Raw genomic sequence first — 22,130 nt, 5'->3', positions numbered from 1 at the left:
TGTGCATGAGTATGAGTGTGTATGTGTGTGGTAGTGGTGGGGTATGTGTGTGTGTGCTTGAGTGTATGTGTGTATGGTGTGTGTGCAAAAGTGTGTGTATATGTGCATGGTAGTTGTGGTGGTGGTGGTGGTGGTGTGTGTGTGTGCGTGCGTGCGTGCGTGCATGTGTGTGTGTGTGTGTGTGTGTGTGTGTGTGTGTGTTTGCATGAGTGTCTGTGTGTATGTGTGTGGTGGTGGTGGTGGTGGTGTGTGTGTATGTGTGTGTGGCTCATCCTATTTAATTTTGCTTTTCATTGGTGCCTAATCTATTCTGGACTTTTTTCCATCAAGTTGTGATTGTGAGTACAGAAAGAAGTCCTGTCAGGCTCTGCTCCGACTGCCTGTGAGGGGATAGGATGCCTGCTGTTTAACGGGACAGAGCTGCCAAAATCTTGACGGCTTGGCACCTTGAAAGAGGCAACAACGCACATTGTTTATTTCAACATTCCTAAACTGTACATATGCTCTCTCGATTCAGAGTTGGGATCATCAGGTTTCTCCTCTCCTACCCCCTCAGCCATTTTTGGTCTGCTTCTTTTATACTGCTATGAACAGTAGAAAGATTACATTGAGAATGCTTTTCTAGGTTTCCTGAGTTCTTTCAAGGGTTGCCTCCTGGTTTTCCCGCACCATCTTATTTGGGCCAGTGGATTAATTAGTGACTAGGACAACACTTCTGTCAGACGATCAGGATTCATCATGGGTCTGCCTCCAGTCACACTCAGTACCTAGGTACTGCAGTCACAGCAGGTTCTGCTTGGGCCACTTACCCAAATGCACAGTGAAAGGGATGAGTAGTGGAGAAAGCAGAGAGGGGATTTATTCAACATGCTACATTAAGAAAAATATGAATGAAATAGTCCAGGGATCTCGGGTCTGTCTTTGGGCCACTGGCAAAACAGTTAAACACAAATAGAATAAAGAGGTTTGCATTCCATAGCAGCCCTGGTTAAGAATGAGAACTCCTGAAAAGAGGCTGTGTCGACAGAGACTGACTGATTAGAATCTCAGGCCTGTGGAGAGATTGGAATGTTACAGCTACAGGGGCTAATTACCTTATCGTGAGCTAGTCTAGCCCCTAGAGCGTCCATTCCTTGCCCGCCTCTGCGTCTAGAGTAACATCTTCTAACTGACAGATAGAAACCTTTTGGAATCTACCAATTTAGCAAACCACTCAATAGCTTCTATAAACCCCAAAGCTAAGACAGCTTTTGCATAGGAATCTAGAATGTGGGGTTACTGAAGTCTGTATTCTTGGGCTATGGTCATTCAGAATGGCTCCAGAACAAACTATCTCCCATTCTTTAAATTGAGAGCTGTGGTTTTTATGTCAACATGGTCAAGATGTAGTATTGCTGCTGATCAATGACCAGTGATTATCTTCTCAAATCTGGTCCTGCAGCCTGGTCCCATAGGTTGTTTTTTAGTCTATTTTACTATTTTTTAATCTTCCTGACAATTTTATACATGCTTATATTTTGATCATATTCACCTGCTATCCTTCTCCTCCTCCTACTGAGTACTTTATTCCCGAGTAGTCTCCCTTCTCCTTTCATTCTCTCTCTCTCTCTCTCTGTGTGTGTGTGTGTGTGTGTCTATGTGTGTGTGTGCGAGAGACAGAGACAGAGACAGAGACCTACAGACAGACAGACAGACAGAGACAGACAGAGGGGATTGGAATTTTGAATTTTGATTTGGATTGCTTGTGTGAACATGGGTGAGAAACTTTTTACTAGAGCAGTGCCTACACCAGCAAACACTACTTGCCAAAAACTACCCAGGGAAGAATAGAACTTCATTAACTCCTCCCCATGATAGATAGACTCCTGTTTTTCTTTATTATTATTATTATTATTATTATTATTATTATTATATTGTTTGAAAATCCCGTATGTGCATAGAAAGTATTTTGACCAAATCCATCCCCCATTCCCCTCTTCTATAATTTCTCCCCTGGGCCCCAACAATGCGTCCTCCTCAATTTCATGTGCCCACTGAACCAACTTAACACTGCCTTTATGTTCACAGGTATAGGAGCATCTGCTACGGGTGGGTAGCCTCTCATGAGGCTGAATGCCTGAAGAACACTGACTCTCCTCCCAGTAGCCAATAATAGTTCCTCAGCTCCAGGTGACACTTCATGAGCCCCTCCCTCCCATCCATGCAGGGATTTTGTGTGGCTTGATCTTGAGGAGGTCTTAAGCATGCAGTCACAGCCTCTGTGAGTTCATGAGCTCGACGTCACTAAAATGCTGGAATCTTGAGAACCCCGATCTTGAGCAAGCTTTGTGCAAGTAACCACATGAATACGATGGCCCTGTAACACCCAGAAGACTGCATCCTAATACACTTCTCCCCATCTTCTGGCTCTTACAATCTCTCTGGTCTTTTCTCTATGGTGTTCTCTTAGTCTCTGAATGGATTATAGAGATGTCCTATTGAATGCTGAATGCTCCAACAGTTACTTATTCTCAACACCCTTAGCAGTTCTAAACCCCTGCAGTTATTAGTATTCAATGTAAAAATAAGACTCTGACCAACTCTACAAGTAACACTAATCTTTGGGCATAAACAAAAATATTAGAAAGTAGTTTGATGGAAATAACATGTCCTCTTAGCAAAATAGCAGTTGGTTTTCTAGTTTTACCACTAGCACCTATGGCTTCTCTATCCATGGGCTTTTGACTGGGCTTCCAGGCATGAATTCCTTCCTGTGAAGTAATGACCTATATATAATCCAAAAGTTGTTACCTATAGAACAGCCATGACACTTGTGGGGGACCAAATAATTCTGTTATGGAATATTTTGGGGCCCATCCTCTGGCTCCTGTAAACTTGGAGCACTGGAAAGCTCCGGCTCACCATTGTATTGTTAATTGCCAGTAGGGCTACTATTGTTTACCATGGCCTCAGGGTAATATGCCTCCTAATTTGCATCTCTGTGGCTTAAGCTTCGAGTAGGCCCATGCCTGGGCTGAGGACTCTGCCTACATGACCAAGAGTTGTTTAGGTAATGCTTGAATCAATAGAATCACTTGATATTAGCTATATACATCATAATAAATGTTTCCTGATGCTGTCCCTGCCCTTGGAGGACTATTTAAATAGACTTCTCAATAAACCGTGGCTGCTCGGCTTCAGCTGGGAGCCCTCCTGAGATGATATGGTGTTTCCTGTCTCATCATTAGTGTCCGTTGCATAATTAAACTTCCCTAGTCCACACACCTCCACTCAGAATCGGACTTGGGACTGTACGGCTGGCTCTGTCCACAGTCCTGAAGACAGCGGTCCCGAACAGCCGCTATTATGCATGTTGGCATGTCTTGCCAGGAATTTAAGTTGTATAACAGTATACAACTGGGCAAGCATGTTTATGCCTTTTCTACCCTGCAGGTTAGATATTATTACCTTCTGGTACTCGAAAGCTAGCCACCAGGAAGGAAGCTTCCAGCTTGATTTCTCTCTGCAGCCAAAATATCTTCAAGAATGGGTTTAACTACCTCCTTTCTGGTTTTGGTGGACAACCTAGAGCATGTTAATAGCCTACATGGTTCTGGGGGCCTCAGGACACTCATCAACACCTTGAAAGACATCACATCTCTGGGCCTCCAATTTTTGTTTCATTGCCTATATATTCTTGAATCAGCATTATCTTCCTACACAGAGGTTTAGGGTTTATCTCATAAACCTCCTCTAAAATCCAAGCACATTGTTTAACTAAACTTTACAGTTTCTGTATTATATCAAGAAGCCAATTGATGTAATACAGAATAAGAGAAGAAATTGGGGACTGTCTTTGTCTTTTCTTGGCTCTTTCTCTCAGGGTGTACACCACCTCATAATTGTTTTTTTTCCATGGTTGCCTTTCCTGGTATGCATACAGACACAAGCAAACATTTCTCTGCTAACACTTATGTTTGAGTCCCTCACAGCCAATGAAGACCCACCTGATAGCAATCCCTGAACACTCTGGAAGGAAAATGGACCACACCTCCTCTGCTACTCTGGATCCCACTCTGTCCGTTTCAACTGACACTCCGGCCAGGGCTTCCGGTACTGACTTCAATCAAGTTGAGGACTTCAACCTACATCTTCAATTAAGCAAATCCCATCTAACATGGACTGAATATAATTCATTCGAGACTTTCGCTATACTAACATTTTCTTCCTACAGGACCCCACAAGGCTATTGCCGTCCCATTTCAGCAGGAAGTAACTTGGAGAATGCTAGGCCCCCATCCCCCATTATTGTCACTAAGGGTAATGTACACCTAGTCAGGGATAGTTTCCTATTGTTCATGGTTGGAATTGGAAGGTGTTCAGGCTTAGACACCTCTTTCAGATGACTTTAAGCTTTAGTTATATAGACATAGTTAGGATGTGACATAAGCAGATTATTGTATCTTCTTATATTTCACCTTTATGATTGTTAATTTTGGATACTTCACACTGTTAAGTTTTAATTCTCTTTTAGACTAAAAGGGGAATTGTAGGGAGACAAAGTACCATGCCTCCTAAGGGTTGGCTCCAGGTGTGCCCAACCACACAGGGTGTGGTCAAGGTGATGTCAGGGTGACGTGAGAAAGGTTTAAAGGGATAGCCAAGGCATATGGTAGCTCTCTTTTCTCTGCTGCTTCGGCTCGCTCTGGTTTCCTGTCAGTTAGCATTTACTTATTAAAGATATCCTGACCATTACAGGCTATGTATTAGTTATTCACCATAATAGAGGACCTCTGTCCAAATCCTTCTACAGTTACATTTTTTTTACATTAACTTACAAAGTAGCTTTTCCTATATCCTTAGTTTGGTTAATGTTTCCATTACTCCTACTCTGTTCTAGCCCCTGCCCCTACTCCATTGAAATTATTCTACTTCCAATATCCTCTTCCTCTACTTTATGTCTCAGGGGCTCGAATACACACAGCACCTCTTTTCCCCATCCTGGTTCCATTTTTCACTGTACTGCCCTTACAGATCTCTACTCCAGCTTAAGACCAGAAATCTACACATTTGATGCCAGGATCTGGAAACAATAAGAAACAGACAGCATTTGTTTTTCCAAGCCCAGGTTAACTTATTTATTGTAGTACTTCCAAGTTCATTCCATTTTCCTGCAAATTACATAATTTCATTCTCCTTTACACTTGACTGGAAATCCATGTATACACGCATCATAAATTGTCATCCATTAGTCCCTGTATTGATGAGGGGACCAGTTTGGTCCGAATGAGATAATGATGCCTGTTCTAGGGCACAGCCTTGCTCTCACGAGGAATTATCCTCATCTGTATGTTGCAGTGTTATCTGGTGAGGTTTTGGTCTTCTTGTAATTTAAGGTGACTCAAGAGAGGAGGTTAAAGGCAACAATGTGTCTCTCTGCTTAGAGCCAAAGTACAGGAGACACCCAGTAAAGGCTGACAGGGAGGCCAGGTTTTCATCTCCCTTTAGCTGTCTCATAGGCCCAAGACAGGAGTGCAATGCATCTTAGCAAAATCAGCTTCTAACTTCCTGTTTCACCATCAATGGGCAACATTCAGAAGAGTCCCATGTAGGATGACCACAGATCTCAGATTCCAACCCTGCTCCAAATTCATGTTTTTGATAGTTATTATGCAACGATTAATCAGCATCTACTTACTGATTGTGGGGTGTACTACGGGATGCCCTCACTCCCTCTCCAGAACCTCCTTCTATTACATTACTGCTATGAGAGCCAAACACTTTGCATTACAGTTTTCTACATATGGCTTCAGGCAAAACCGTGTCTTACAGAACTGCCATTCTTGCCAGGAAAATATAAAATCCAATTAAAAATCACTTGGTTCCAGAAGGCAGACATGTAAGTAAAACATGAAAGGGGTTAGGTCTGATTTATATTTGTCTAAGTTTATGGTCATTTTAAAAATGAGAACATGGAAGTATTAAAATTACACTCTAGAGAATTTGTTTCAGGATTGGTAAACGGCAAAGCACACAATCAGGGTCCATTTTCAATGAATAAATTCATCCACAGGAATTCCAGTCTGTCTTCTACAAACACATAGGTGGCGCTGGGCAGGAAAGCCAACATTCAGAGTCAACAGCTGTGCACACATGTTCTGCACAATTTATTATTCTGTACAGTAAATGGCTGGCCCATAACTCACAAGCTGAAAGTTAATGAGAATATCTGTCCCTAATACCCATAAGAAAGATAAGGACTGGTATAATGTGGTTTGTCCAGTACTTCTGAGCCTTCCAAGGGCAGGAGGGAAGGCCCCTGACAGCCAAATGCAACAAGAAATATTGCACTGACCTACAGGCTTCTTCCTCTCCCATCAAACCAACCCATGTGTAGTAGCATCAGAGAACACTTCATTCTCAATAACCACTCTCAAATAACTAGATCCTTTTTAATTGCTGGCATAATTAACTTAATGAAGTTACTGTGTAGCTCCAAATAAGAAAGGACTAGGGTGGAGTAGTAATTTATTTCTTTCCAGGGAAAACTAGAATACACATGGCCCATTCACACACACACACACACACACACACACACACACACACACACACACACACTAGGGAGGGAGGAGAGTAAGACAAAAATTAAACAGAGACAAGCCCCCCCCCCAAGACTAATTGTCTATGTGGTCATCTGCTGTTATCACTAACCTTTAGAAAGTAAATATATGCTGGGGATTTCCTCAGAGGAATAATAAATATTAATAATGACCAATTGATTAGGGATCTTAAACAAACCTAAAACAACGTGTCAGCAATCCTCTGGTTCTGGTATGAACAGAACGGATGCCTGCATTAAAGGCTTCTCTTTTGTTTGGGGTTTTTAAGCGAGGGATGTGCTCAATGGTCTGTCTAATGGCTCTCTAACTCTCTCTGCTATTTCTGTGAAGGCAGCTAAGATGTCTTGTAAAGAAAATAAGTGTTACCATCCTATGCTGAAACAATCTTCCCAAGTCCCATGCCTCACGCCTTAAATAAAAGTGGAGTGTGTGTGTGTGTGTGTGTGTGTGTGTGTGTGTGTGTGTGTGTGTGTGTGTGGTGTGTTTTGGTTTGGGTACCTGCAAGTGGGTGTATCTTAAGGCAGCCCTAAGCCAGGGCATGGTCAGGGACAGCAGCAATAGCATTTCCGAATTTCTACCTTGTAATCTACTCCATTTCTGGTATAGAGTTCCCCAAATTACACTATATTAACTAGGGAGGACAGCTCAGTACTCTGCTCTGGATGTCCACAAGCGAGGGTAAGTGAGCCAGGCGTCATGTCCTGAATGGCACCAATGCTGGCATTTTAGATTCCAAACATATGGTTCACACTATAGTTGGCCCAGTAACTGAAGAGGTTGTGAGTTGCTTCTTTTAAAGGATGTGCTTACGGCGTCTGAGAAAGTGAAGCAGCGTGAAGACGCTTTCCCCTGCCATGCATTGCGACTCACGGGGTCAGAAAGAAATCATTCTATCCCGAGTTTAATCACACTACAGTGAGAATACAAGAAATGAAATTTGAATATTTGTGTTAGCATTCTATAACCTAACAGCTGTGTCTAAGGCGAAATGAATAAAAAGCTAGATAAGAATAGGAAAGTGACATAGAGTTTGTAATCATTTGCTAAGAAAGGCTTATGCATGTACTTAAATGTACTGCTTGCAGAATGCTGGCCCCAAATCACTGCTGGCAATTACTTTTCTGCACGGTCAACTGGCTGAGGGAGTGACAGTAAGCATTCTCCCGTTTGCATACAGTATTCATTTTCCTTTCCCTTAATCTGTGCTCCAATGGCTGTTTCAGATGACATCAGCATGCCAACCAAGTGTGCCCCACTGTCCAAGCACTGTGAGGTAAACAAATAGAGCGAGGCTAGGGCTACTGATTGGAAAAATAAGGAAAGCATTCTTCATTTAAGACCTTGGAAGGATATAGTGAATCTCAGATTCTACCGTGTCTGCGTGAACAAGGAGAGAGAACAGAAGACAAGGTGGTAGGGTCTCAGGGACATTTACTTTCCAGTGTCCAGCCCATGCATGGTTAAAAGGGAAGTCAAATAGGTTATAATGTTCAGGAGGGTGGAAGAACAAGGAAGCACCTGATTTCAAAATCAGCTTCTTTGACTGACACAGGGTTCTAAGTCAGGCCTCGATGATAGAATCCACTGATTAGAGTTCTCCCTTTTCACCTTCTGCCTCCTCCACAATTTGTTTCTGGATTGCTTACTGCTGGTTTTGTGAGGTTGGGCTCAAATGTGAACCTGACTGGCCGTGTGCCACAACATGAGTCCCTCATACTCTGTTCTAACACACATACACATACACATCTGCAAACTGTCAGATCACCCATGAGAACAGACTTCAACAAAGTCTGTTCTTCCCAGTGTCTACAAAATATCCAGCCTATTTCCTGGCTTTATCTTGAGAGGGCGTCAGATCCACTTGGAAACTGGGAACAAGATGTAGAGTAGGTTACAGCGAGTAACTCTTTGTTTTTGTGCTTTGGCTATTCTCATCTCTTACAACAGAGCTGTAGTTTCATGATTGCAGCTATCACACCCTTTCCCAAATCATTCATAACATGAAGTAGCTTCAGCTTCCGACAAATAAATGGCTTGAGCAAGAGACGGTCTCCATTTTTTGAAATTTGAAGGCTGGGTGCTTGTGCCTATGTGTGTGAGTATTTGTGAGTGTGCAACACTATAGTGCCTATGGTAGTCACACTGTGAAAGGCACAGGAAATATTTATTGAAAGTCTTTTGAATTATTGAAACTCATTTCTGACTACCTTCTGTGAAACTAGCATTATTCTCTTGCAGGTATGCAGCCATAAGGCAACTGGATAGGCTCTTGATGTGCAACTGAGGATTCCTGTAATGGTTATTTATTAACTATAACGTTTTCAGGTGTGCACCTCAAAGCTTTTGATTACAGTAACCACAGATTGAGAGTAATAATTATACACTGCACAGAGATGGCTAATACTGAATGTACTTAATAACATGTGCTCACACATTAGCTCAAAAGCAAGCTACCCTTGGGGTGAGCTGAGCCTGCTGGCTAAGTGTACTGCTTCTTTCAGGCCAGCAGGGTTCTAATGGGACAAAGTTAGGACATAATTTCTTGCATGCAACCAGAAGAGGTCTCAGATTTCAAGGGCAAACATCCTAGCTAGAAATAGACTGGTCACCAGAAATTAAATTTGGGTGATAAAGGGAAATGGTTTTCTTCAAAAAAAGGAAGAGAGAAGCTGGCACAGGTCACCTCAGAAATATTTCTCCATGACACCCCAAAGGAACATGTTCCTTGGAGATAGATACAGTTCTGATGGACTGCAAGGAAAAGGATTCCCTGAAAGATGTCAGACACTTGCCAAGTCCCACAAACAATTAGCTGCAATCATGTCATCAGTCATCTCCAAACGTGATCCCACCTAGGCTCATAAAACTACTACTTAATGATTTTGTCAGGCAACTCCCCTGAGGGGATTTCTGCCTGAAGAAAGCAGAGGAAAATGGACAGATGTTAAGACTTGTCCTAGTTAAGGGACTGAAATAAGAAGGAAAAGACAATTAGCACGTATAATGAGTGCCTTGGAAATTTGCCTTATTCAGGGCCCTGCATTTTCTCCTTTTAAGACGACTAACACCATATTGTCAGTTTGCTTTCCAAGGAGCATCGGCAGAAATTCTTCATTATATGTTTTCTTTTTAATCATTTGTTTTCCTTTGTGAACTAAGGCTTCTAAGTGCTTCTCACTGGATAATTAATTGTTACTCTTCCAAAGCAGAAGAAAATCCTAATTCAAAAATGGAACCTCTCTTTTTCTCACTCTTTTTTGTTTTTACACCACTAGGGGTGGGAACAACAACAACAACAACAACAACAACAAAACAAAACAAAACAAAACAAAACAAAAACCCAAAATCCGAGAATGGATCAGCGACCAGACTGTGGTTCTGATTGACTAACAATAGTTTCTCCTGCCAGTGTATGCTAAAAAATTGTATGTGAAAATTTGGAAGAGTCTGCCTCCTATAATTAGGTAAAATTCAAGTGCTTCTCAGATTTCACTAATGACAACACATTTATCGCAACGCCATTGCCACACATCAGATAATCTTACACTCTCATCTTACAATAGGACATGTCCTCATCATTTTCTGAAGCCTGTTTCATAGTAAAACACCTGCCAATGCTCATAAAAGGGAAAAATTGCGTGCTTTGAGACTCTGAATCTATATTTAGTACACAAAGCTCTTGTTGAATAGATTACCTTATTCTTTGTCACGGGCTTGGTGCCAGCATGATAGGTAGACATAGAGGCCCAGTGGAGAGACGCAGAACACATTTCTGCTGGGAGAAACTCTCCAAGAGTGAACCAGTGGTCATAGTCCAAACCCCAGGGATGTCCTCGGGAATGACAGAATGTGAGTGCTACAAGAATGTCACATTCCAGGAATGCAGTTTCCACACCTACAGAGGAGTAGGACAAGGCCGAGTGTGAGTTATTGGGTGTTTCAAATACAGCCAGTGCTACGGAGGACCAAATTCTTAATTTTTGTGACTTCTGGTTTCCATTTTTACCGGGATCCTATTGCTAAGGACTATGCTGTTGGACTGCACCGGATCACTTTCTTTATCTGTTCTTTTCTTCTTAAGGACATGACCAATGGAATCAACACAGGAGGAAATAACCAGTGAAACAAAGACCTAGCAAAAACCAAAACCATGGGTCAGGACCCTATTTCTTCCATGAGAGCTACAAGTAAGAGAAAAAGCTAACATAGAATAAAAGAGCAGACAAGAAATAGGCATGCCATTCTGACCTCTCAACTAGCAAAGATCCTGCAAGAACAGAAGCGGATGATGACAGGAGGCTTGTCTAGATGCAACCAGGAATTGATAGGAGGGGCACTGAGCAAGATGGCGGGGCTAGAAATACCGCTGGGGTCTTCCTATGTCTGCGTTGCTCATCACACACCCAATCTATGCCAAGAGGATGAGCGGGCCGCGGGCACTTATCAGGCGTATTGGATTTTTATCGCTGTGGTGGCAAGTTAGAGTGCGACCTTGGGACGTGCACTGTACTCACTATCTCAGCGGCTTCATCTATTTAAAGAAATGGTAATGGGAGTCGGTCTCAGGGGCTCTGGGGCGCCTCAGATGAAAGCATAAGAACGAGCCTTCGCTCGGGCCTCTTTTCCTTTTCCAGCGGGCCACGCTGAGCTCTCCAGTTATTAAGACCAGTCGCTTTCAAACCAGTCTAGTTTCTGTTATAGAATTTTTCTTTGAAAACAGTCTAACTCAACACTTTATAAGAGCTTCTTCGGAAGTATAACAATTGGAGCTAAAATTAGTGTTATTCCCTTACTCCGTAGAGCAGGCTTTGAAATGTTTTAAGGGAAGCAATGTGTGAGGAAGCCCTTAGGGTCTAGAGCAGCGAATGAGGAGACCTTAAATTAAGAATACTCCGAAGCGCTTTTAGCCAAAGGACAAGGAGCACGATTTTGTCTGTATAATTGTAACACATTCTACGCTTGTTTTCATTTTCCGTTTTGTCTTTCATATCATTTTTCATAGTTTCTTTTCCCGTTACTGTGATAAAATACTCTGACGAAAGCCATTCAAATGTTGATTGGGGACTTCAGTTTGGGTGTACAGTCCATCGTGGGGGAAGGAGGAGTTTGAAATCGGTGCTCACATCCATCCCCTTACTGAGGAAGCAGGCACCAGGTACACACTGCTGCCCAGCTCCCGTCTCTATACATCAAAGATCGCAGCCAGGGAGAGGTGCCACCCACAGTGTGCAGGCCTTCCCACACTAACCAAAACAACAACAGCAACCCTCCACAGGCATGCACACAGAGCCGTCTCCCCTTGACATTTAGGATTAATCATTACACATTTTTTAATCTGATTTTTGTAACCTCAGAATGATTTAATAATAATTACACTTGAAATCCATATTGTTGTAATGTGCCTTACATTTTGCTTTCTTCTCCAAATTCATCTCTGTCTCATATATGTGCTTATCTGTGTATACACACACATATGTATTTACATGCAAACAAAGAGCCTAGTGCTTTACAAACAACTATGAGTCATCTATCACTATTCTAAGTGTATTTCAAGTATTAACTCATTTAACCAACACCAGTGCAGTGCAGCTGCTCTTAGGAGCTCCAATGCACCTATGAGGAAACTGAAACCAAGAAGGCTAAGAATCGCCTCCAAACCAAGCTGCTGTGGTGCACACACCTTTAATCCCAGCACTGGGGAGGCAGAGGCAAGAGGATCTCTGTGAGTTTGAGGTCAGCCTGGCCTATAGATCGAGTTCCAGGACAGCCAGAGATACACAGAGAAACTCTGTATCAAAAAAAAAAAGAAAAGAAAAGAAAAGAAAAGAAAAGAAAGAAAGAAAGGAAGAAAAAGAAAAGAATCTCCTCCAAGCCCTGGAGCTCTCCATGGTGGAGCCAGGTTGGATCCTGGTCGTCAAGAGACAGCTCGAACACGCCCTTTCTTTTTGACTTTGGTCAATGTGAAAGTGAAACTCCGAAATTATTTTTACAAAACTATCTGGTTTGCAATCTTTTCAGCTTTTCCCCTCAGAATTTCCTTTCCTGCCTGGCCCTCATCTTCACAAATCCCAAGAGGGCACCATGCACTGTCTCATAAAAGGGACTCCTTTTTCTCAGGAACAGCCATGTTTCCCTTTAATACCGATGCCACTGGGACACAGAGTTGGTTCCAGTGTCTGTTTCTTGAAATACAAGGGAGGGAAATAGAGAGAAGACAGGCTAAAGGGAAAGAAGGGAATGGGGAGAACTGAGCAGGGAGCGAGGAGAGTGGAGGGAAGGTCTGTCAGCTGTGAAAGCCTCCTGAGGAGTTCAGTTCTCTCGGGGTAAATTTAGTAACTGCTAATTATTTAGACTTGGTGACTTGAGTGGTTAAAGAACAGGTTGGACTTCAAATAAATATACCTTGTTCTGCCAAAAAGAAACAGTCTTGAATAAGGCGTTGAGCACATGAATACTCTTTTGTTCATTTTATCGCAGGGTGCAAGGACAGAGACAAACAGAGGAAGGATTTGCAGCTGGAGTGCACACAGAACCAGCCAGGAGAGAACAGCACAGTTTACACACCATCCATGTCCAGAAGACCTTTGGCTGGCGGTGTCCATGCGGAAACCTGCCGATCTCAGTTGTCAGCCGCATAACTGTTAACCACGCTCATGAACACCACGGAAAATGTGCTATTTGTTTCCTGTTTATTGAAACTTTGAGTTTAGACTTTCACACTCATTTATTTGTATTTTGTGCATGTATGTATAGGTGTCTATATGTATACATGTGGGTGAGTGTGCATGTATGTATGTGTATATATGTTTATATGTGGGTGGGTGTGCATGTATGTATATGTGTATATAAGTGTAATGCGGTGGGTGTGCATGCATGCATATGTGTATATATGTTTATAATTGGGTGGTTTTGCACGCGTGCATACGTGTATATACGTATACATGTGGGTGGGTGTGCACGCATGCATGCGGGTGGGTAGAAGCAGAAGTTGGGTCTCTCCTCCGTCATGTGGGCCCCTGCGGGAGTGACATCAGGCTGCCCCTCATTTGCTGACCTATCTCACCACCTGGTGTTCAGTTTTAAAGGTGTTTCTGGGTTCAGAGTTCCAGAAGGTTGGGCAAACTGTTTATATTGCTTTACTCCAATGGTCACAAAGAAAATGACAAAAACAAAAGGTGTGTGCGTGTGCGCGCGCGTGCGCGCTCTCTCGTGTTTACAGCTGTATGTGCATCAGCATACCAAGACTTCAAAAACATGGGATTTAATGAAAGCAAAACCAAGCATTTTAAGGCTGTGTGTTTTCAATACACATTGCAACATTTACGTAAGTATCTATCATCTGTGGCAGCGTGTGAGCTAAAAGAGGAACAGAGTGACGTCAGTTGCCACACGTATCTGCCTCTGGAAACTCAAAGGCAAGAATGGCAATGGCACCAGGAGCCTTCCACGTCACCTCTTCTGCTAAGGAGAGTGGTTATCTGATGCCTTTTTTCTGGAAGGCGGATGCATAGACGTTTGTAGTTAAAACTAACAGGGAACAAAATTCACGTAGCCAATGGTGGGATACAAACAACTCAAGCAGAAAGGAAAGAACTTCTACACGCCTGAGTCTCCCTGACTCGGAGAAGGAAAGTCTGCCTCACTCAAGGTGTCACCAGAGCTGATGGAAAATGAAGTGACAGAGAGAAAAAAACCCAACAGACGGGGGAGAAAATAAAATCGTAAACGTCATCAGCAACCCAACTGCATATGGAGCCCTTGGATACTAACCTTCTCCTCGATAAAAACCCTTCAGTATTTCACAGGTTCCAGGAAGAAATTAAATTGGTAGCTCACTAAGGAAGAGTGGAAGTTAGATGTCAGCCATCCTGGGAGGAATGCTGGGCGCAGAAGGATGATAACCCCTTGAAGAGAAGAAGGGGAAGTAATTTCCAACATGCATCATCCTACCCACCCTACCTACAGACGAAAGAAACAGATGTGGCAATTTTGTTATGGTGGTTTTCAGTTCCAAAGAAAGAAGGATGGGGGGAGCAGGAGGAGGAAGAAGAGGAGAAAGAAATGACAGGAAAGCTTTCTTGAGGATTACAAAAATTAAAATACTGTAAATACAATTAAGTGATAAGAAATTTAAATTTTAAAAGAGGGTTCATTAGATTGAAACACATGGAAGATTTTTCCCTCTAGCAAAGTAATGATCTGTGATTACGGTTTCATGATTTAAAGGTATATGATTACATTATTTTCTCAATTAACTTCACTCTGCCTGGTATTATATCTCCTTCTGTAGTCCTACACTGCAATGCAGACTTAAATACAACCTTTAAACTTATGAAGTCACCCTTTGGCCTCAGCATAAAATATTTACTTAGTTTTCTTTAGTATAAACCTCAGCATCACAAACACAGCCACATGACTGTGTAGTCAGAAGTCAAATGGAGTAGCAGGAACTTTTAAGTTCTTCGTCTTTCTCTGCAAGTCAGTAATTCTATGTGAAGTCAGTAAACCAGGAGCTAGAGACAGGAGCACACAATTACCTTTGAAAGTGTGAGCAGAAGAAGAGAAGGCGTCTGTGAGAGCTCACATCTAAAGGTTGAGGATGGAGGCTTTTATTTCTATTCTTGGATTCCTACAATTAAAAAATAATAATTTCCCATGGAAATGTACTACTTTAATGAAACCAAAAACTTTGAAGATTTTTATTCTTAGGTGGGTAGATAATTGCCTTTCAGAAGTACAATGCTTAGATAATTGAAGGTTCTTCCACATCACCACCTTGATTTTACTCATGGCAAATATTGTTGATAACCTACAAAAGGGACATTTCCAGAGTGCAATAAAAGGATGCTCTAAATGTCCTTCTGTTTTCTTTCACTTTATTTATTTGTGTGTGTGAGTGTGTGTACATGTGTGTGTGTGAGAGAGAGAGTGTGTGTGCATGTGTGTGTGTGTGTGTACGCGTGTGCGTGTGCGTGTGTGTGTGTGTGTGTGTGTGTGTGTGAGAGAGAGAGAGAGAGAGAGTGTGTGTGCATGTGTGTGTGTGCGTGTGTGTGTGTGTGTGTGTGTGTGTGTGTGTGTGTGTGTGTGTGTGTGTGTGTGTGTGTGTGTGTGTGTGGTCTGTGTAGGTCAGAGGACAATTTTCAGGAATTGCTTGGCTTCGTCGACTATGTACTCTTGGGTGTTGAGCTCAGGTTCTTAGGTATGGCAGCAAGCCCTTTTATTTACCCAGTTAAATACTTTACTGTTCCTCAAATTTTTTAAATAGTAGTATGTCAGAAACAACCACTTTAAAGCAAAGAACAAAAGAACTGTATCTGTTATAATTGTATGTATATTATGTATATGTCAACATATCTATATACATATTATGAATACCCATGCACATAATGGAAAAATAGCTTTCACCATTACACATAATATTCATGAAAATAATTCATTGTTTGTGATTAGTTATATACCTTTAAAAATGTCATGGTACCAAGGATCGCCTTAAAAATGTACTTATGTCAGATTCCATGAACATACAAGGACATTAAATTACTGGGGTGCTCATAATGAAATACTACAAACATGGTGGCTTAAAAAGGAGGAATTTAATGTTTTGTCCGATGGTATTGGATCTATCCTCTCAGAGACATTCTGTCCCTTACCTCTGTTTTCTTGTGGCTGTCCCTTCTCCAGGTCTTATGGCTGCCCCTCCTTCAACACAGCCTCTGTCTCCCCATATTTGGCCTCTGTTTTTCTAATTCCCTTAGCTTATAATGACAAAATTGAATTTATGGCCTATTCAGATATTTTAAATTTAATTACATCAACAAAAATTCAATTTTCAAAAAAAAGCCATATGCTCCATGTGGACACTTGCTGGTCGAAGGCCACCATCCAACAGTTACAGTAAGTTTTCTTTAAAACCTGAGAAAAATTCAGGAAGTGTGATGGAAAGAAACAGAGTTCCTGTTACTGATTTAATGCAATCACACAGAAAACAACACAGAGATAGATGGCAATATTGACTTGACCAGGATTTTGACCTGTTGAAGAAAGTAGGGAACTTTCGAGTCTTCGGTTTCTCCCATACTATTAGTTGAAGATGCTTCTGTGGTACTTTAGATTTTTGTTTAAATGGAAAAATATTAAGATATGGAATGCTCATCATGTTAAATTTAGAGACAGTATCTAGGTTTTCATCGTCACACTTTGTAAAGTTTACTCACATTCCAGCCTCCTTGGTTGGCAAGTTGAAGGGGGGAACCTAAGGACCTTTCACAGTTGTCCTTCCAGCTGGCCTGCCGGTCTGTGGAAAAGCTTTTGGTCTTTCCCGAACTTTTGCATTGTGGATCTATTCCTTCACCAGAGGTACCGTAATCAGACTTACACTTGGGTCTAAGGAGCATGAGTATTTGTTCTACTAGAATAGATTTTTTTTTTTCGTTTGACAAAGGCCTAGGAAGCACTTTAAACAATCAGCTCATTGATAATAATGTTTGTGTCTGTGGAGTGACAGAGTGAGTAATGGCAGGCATATCACATGTGACTTCATTTCAAACAGTCGGACTTGGTGAAGCTGGGATGTGGCTTAAACAAGCCGGTCCCTGAGGATAAGGAGCCCAGGGATGCTAAAAACATCACAGTCATGAAGAATATGTCACTGGAGGCCCTGTGGAGGTTGTGGTGGTGAGACACACATTCCTTCACACATTCCTTGTAGTCCCTGGGATTCCCCTGAGTTTATAGCCATGGGCAGCATATCTTGAGTAAGTCAGTTTGCCTGAATCCTGTGACTCTTCTACTGGTTGCCAGCCTGGCATTGAGAAACAACTGCTTCAAGTCTCTTTCACCACTGTATCAGGTAATTTGCATAAGCAAATGAAGAAGTCTGACACTTTGCATTGCTTCACTCATCTTCAGGTGCAACTATTTTAGGCAAAAAACTCCTTGAAGTTCTTTGTTCTTCCTGAAGAAAATGCAACACAAAACAGTTTCTTCTTCAATGTAACTACTCGGGGCCAAGAATTACAAATGTGGTTGATTCTGTGCCCATGGATGAACTAAAGTCACCCCTACACAATCTATTAATTTACTATCTACAGATTATGATAGACAGGGATAGTATAAATTGAATAATTGTTGTAGCAAATGGAGCTAATGAGAACAGAGGAGACAATTTCTGAAAGATATAAGAAATTAATGGAACAGATCACAGACAAAAAAATAGAGCTGAGAAATTAAATAGGCAAAATCTAGGAGGGATTGATAGTTTAGTACAAGTAAATTATTCCTGTATTTTGTATTTAAACAGAAAATAATATGCTTACATGCTCAGCAGGCATCCAGATTTCTAATAGTATTGGGAAAATTCCAAATTCCTGATTGTTGTTCATTTTTGTCAATTTCAACAACTTCCTAAATATCTATAGATTGTCAATTTTCTAGTGTTCGTGAAAGGTGACTGAAGATCTGATGAGATCAAAGTATTTAAGTGCACCTGTAACTCATTTCCTATATCAAGAAAGGTTAGAAAGGTGTAGGATGTGACCAAGTGCACAGGCAAGCAAAGACACTTAAAATGGGCCACCTAGAATTTACCATGTGCTCTTTAAAAAGGAGAAGAGTAAACACAATTTATATGTTGTTGTCATATATTTCACTTACTAGTAAGAACAGTAGGCAAGACGTGGCCACTTAATGAAGCTTAAAAATTCACTGTGTAATGGACAAGACCAGGAAATCTTTGTGAAAAGGATCTCCTTTTCATCTGCACAGGAGGGTGCATTCAAAGAATGAACTTGAGACATTTGCACACTGTTTTATCCCTGGGTAGCTAAACGTAACAACGCAGTTTGTATTGATTGGTTTTATGTAAGATCATCCATGGCTATCTCATAAGCTAGGGCTAAGAGATCTTTTCATATCAATTGAGAACTTTAGATCTCTGCTTGTGTTCCTCGCCTCCACTGTCTAAAGGTATCCGATTAGCCCTTTTAAATATGACTCTCCCATCAGCACACATGAAGTATGCAGGCCTGACTAGGCAAAGCAGGCCTATGATCCTCATTTCTCCATTGTGGTCATGGGTGCCGACGAGACCCAAGCAGAGCATCCCATGTCCTGGGAGTCACATGTGGGTTTTGTGGGACACAAGGTCTGCTCGTACTCTGCTAAATGAGGAAGGTGACAAGCGGAAGATGCTCATGGTCCTTTGGAGAGCACTTGTTAGCAACAGGGCAGGCTAGGGAAAAGGAGCATAAACAGATATTATGGGTGGATCAAGAAAACTGCCCCAATCACGGACGAGGAGGGACCCACCTCTAGCCTTCTCACTTATAGGATCCAATAATTTTTATTCTGTCAGTTTTTCAAACCTCTGAGGCTTCTAATCAAATATCTCCTATCTCTGTAATACCTAACTGATGGGGGATGTCCTTCTGTATATGTGTTTCTTTTATTGATTGATGAGTAAAACCATGTCTGGCCAATGAGGCAGGCAGGTAGGTAGGACTAGGACAAGGAGAATTCTGGGAAAGACAGGCAGAGGAAGACCTCGAGACGGACGCCATGTAGGCCGCCAAAGGAGTAATGGGTCTGGACATTCTCCACTAAGCCAAGACCATGTAGAAATACATAGATTAACAGACATGGGTTAATAATTAAGACAGAGCCAGCCAATGAGAAGACCTAATCATTGGCCAGCAGTTTAATAATTAATACAGCATCCATGTGCTTATTTGGGACTGAAGTGGCGGTGGGACCTGGCGGGACAAGAAAACTGCCAGCTACACCCACCCTGCTCCTAAGAGGCTTCCATGTCTGAATGACCCATGTAACATTTTAGCATCGCCGACTTTTTTGTGCTTCTTTTGTGGTTAGGAACAGCGTTTGCTGTGATAGCCTTCTGTATCTGTATCATCAACAGCTGAACTCTTCCATCCCCGTTTCTCACAGCCTTCTCCCTCGTGACGGTCCCTGTCATTACTACTTGATCACACTGCCTTCGGGTCACTTTAGCCTCAGCTCCCCATTCTAAACCACACTAAGAGCTTCTCACTACCCACAACTGCTACATTAGGAAATTTTGCTCTTTAATAAGCCAATTAATGTTAATTACAAAATACACTCTATTGGTGGTTGAGCTGTAAAAAAAAATCAATGGCAGTGTACTACACAGAATTGCTATGCCATACATACATTATAAAATTTCATACATTTCACTAAAAGTTTTTTCAGAGACTCTTACTTGCCTTAATAATGTTGAAAGCAGCTCAAATTTTCTGTGTATTCTCTAGCTAATTATGTGGCATATAAAAGAATAGATCTTACAATCATTTTTTATTAGACCTATCTAAAAACACAATTAGTCTTATATATTGTCTCATTCAAACACAGAATAAGACAAAAAGAAAACACCATATTACCACAGTCCTAACAAAAGCTAAATATTAATTATCTGTTTTCCTTCTTATTAATTCTAGCAGTATGCCTAACTTTTAGGAAGCATATAGGATTAATTGAATCTGATGAGCACCCGAAATGTTCTGAGATGGCACTGGGATAATAGAGAGGTAAGGAGCTGGGCCAGTGTTAATCATAACATCCCACTTAAAAGCTGGAAGGCATCAGCAATCTGCTATTGCCATATTGGTTCACTTAGCCCTTCTGGATGGGATACCAGGGAGATTTTCCAGAGCAGAATCGAGACAGATGGTGGGGAGGTTGGGAAAAAAATAGTCTCGCAGTATAATGGAAGTCAAACCAAAGCTTTTTGAAAAATATTATTATAATTCCTTGACAAACAACTGACATCAAACCAAAAACATCTATCAGTAAGCATGGCAAGAACCCGTGGCACAAGAACCCTCCAGCCTTCCGTGATGCTCACAGTCTGATCAATGAGTTAGATCCAGCAGGAGGGTTGTGTGAGCACAGTCCTCATGCCGCTCACTTTGTAAATCAAATGATGAGACTCCATTCATAAGACTAGGACTTCTGAAACATCCCGACCTACAGGTAGAATCTTCAAAATGACAGATAATACAGAGCAAGTGTTTAAATGTCCTATATTTAGTTTATAATGATGATTCATGATTTCATATGAGATTGTTGTTGAAACTCAAATGACGCTGCCTCTAGGTGTAAACATCGGTGTTCCACGGGAAATGCCTACAGCTTTACTACCTAGAGCACTGAGAACATGAAGTTTAGTTTGTTCCATAGGTTTGATACGTCAGTGTTCATGGTGCTTGTCTTTCATTCATTGTTCTCTCTGTTCTCACTAAACTCTCACATTACCTTGCAGGAAAAACTTAAAATGTTAAGCATTATTCAGTCTTACATTTTTTAAAAATTAAATTCTGGGTATGCGTGTATTTCTGTATGTGTATGTGCACATTACTGCAGATGCCTTCAGAAACCAGGAGAGACCATCAGATACCAGGGAGCTGGAGTTACAAAGGAGTTATAACCAGCCTGAAGGCAAGGGTTCATTATTTCACTAGGCCCAAGATAAATGATAAATGAGTGCTTACTGGGGAACAATTACACAGAAAATATCAAAGAACCCCGTTGCACTTCTCTACCCTTCCCATCAGATCTGTTGAACCAAGACAAAGAGTCTGTGAGAGAGACCACGCCTCACACTTTCCCCTTCTGCCTGTCTCAAGCCACACCCAAAGGGGTGTGGCCACCATTACAGGTTCACAGGCAAGATGCCACTACACCTGCCCAACATGGGTGCTGGGAACTGAACTCTGATCCTCTGCAAGAACAGCATATGTTCTTAACTGCTAAGCTGTCTCCCCAGACCCTAGTTAGTTTCTCTTTAAGCTTACAATTCCTTAATGCAAAATATAAAAAAACCTAGGGACTAAATGTCTGGGATATAAAGGACATATCATAAAATTTGAGAGTAGAATTATGGTTACCTAAGTGTGAGGGGAGTGTAAGGAAACAGGAAGGGTTGTCAGTGGGCCTTGAGTAAATTAGAAAAAAAAAGTGTTATCACTATCTGTTTCACAATGCAGTGACTATATATACTGAATATTTTGAAAATAATCTGCAAGAAACAAATGTGAATATTTTCCCCAGAAAAAATGAAAAATGTTTGAGTAGATAGTAAGTTCATCCCAATTCTAGCACTGTTTGGGCATATTATGTGGTATCCTATAATTATGTATAATTTCTATGTAGCATTTAATAAGTTAATTTAAATGTGAAAAATTGAGATCAGATGCATAATTACACTAAAGTGCCTAGATAGTCTTCTTACTTCCCCTGGGTCTTGGAACAAATAGACCTTCTCTGCTTTGCCGTGAGAGTGGAGCTGAGTAATTCTCAAGTGTAGGTGTTGATGGCAGATGTCCTTCTGTATATATGTTTCTCTTATCGGCTGCTGAATAAGACACTGTTTGGCCAATAGAAGCAGGAAGATAGGCAGGGTTAGGAGACAAGGAGAATTCTGAGAAAGGTAGGCAGAAAGAGACCAATAGGGACACCATGTAGAGACCAGGAAGACAGGATACAGCAGGCATTCTCTGG

General features: G+C 41.5%; 1 protein-coding gene and 1 long non-coding RNA gene across 2 annotated transcripts in view; one reads left to right on the top strand and one right to left on the bottom strand.

The window, feature by feature from the left end:
- Hs6st3 (heparan sulfate 6-O-sulfotransferase 3) overlaps positions 1 to 22,130 on the bottom strand; it is a 726,575-nt gene that overhangs the window by 78,627 nt on the left and 625,818 nt on the right.
- LOC118238861 lies at positions 207 to 4,734 on the top strand. The gene is made up of 2 exons (XR_004772222.1): positions 207 to 2,260; positions 3,972 to 4,734. It is a non-coding gene; the product is annotated as an uncharacterized LOC118238861 (long non-coding RNA).

Source organism: Cricetulus griseus (assembly GCF_003668045.3).
Source record: "Cricetulus griseus strain 17A/GY chromosome 1 unlocalized genomic scaffold, alternate assembly CriGri-PICRH-1.0 chr1_1, whole genome shotgun sequence".
In the NCBI taxonomy this organism is placed as follows: Eukaryota; Metazoa; Chordata; class Mammalia; order Rodentia; family Cricetidae; genus Cricetulus; species Cricetulus griseus.
This window is presented reverse-complemented; position numbering and strand designations above follow the sequence as displayed.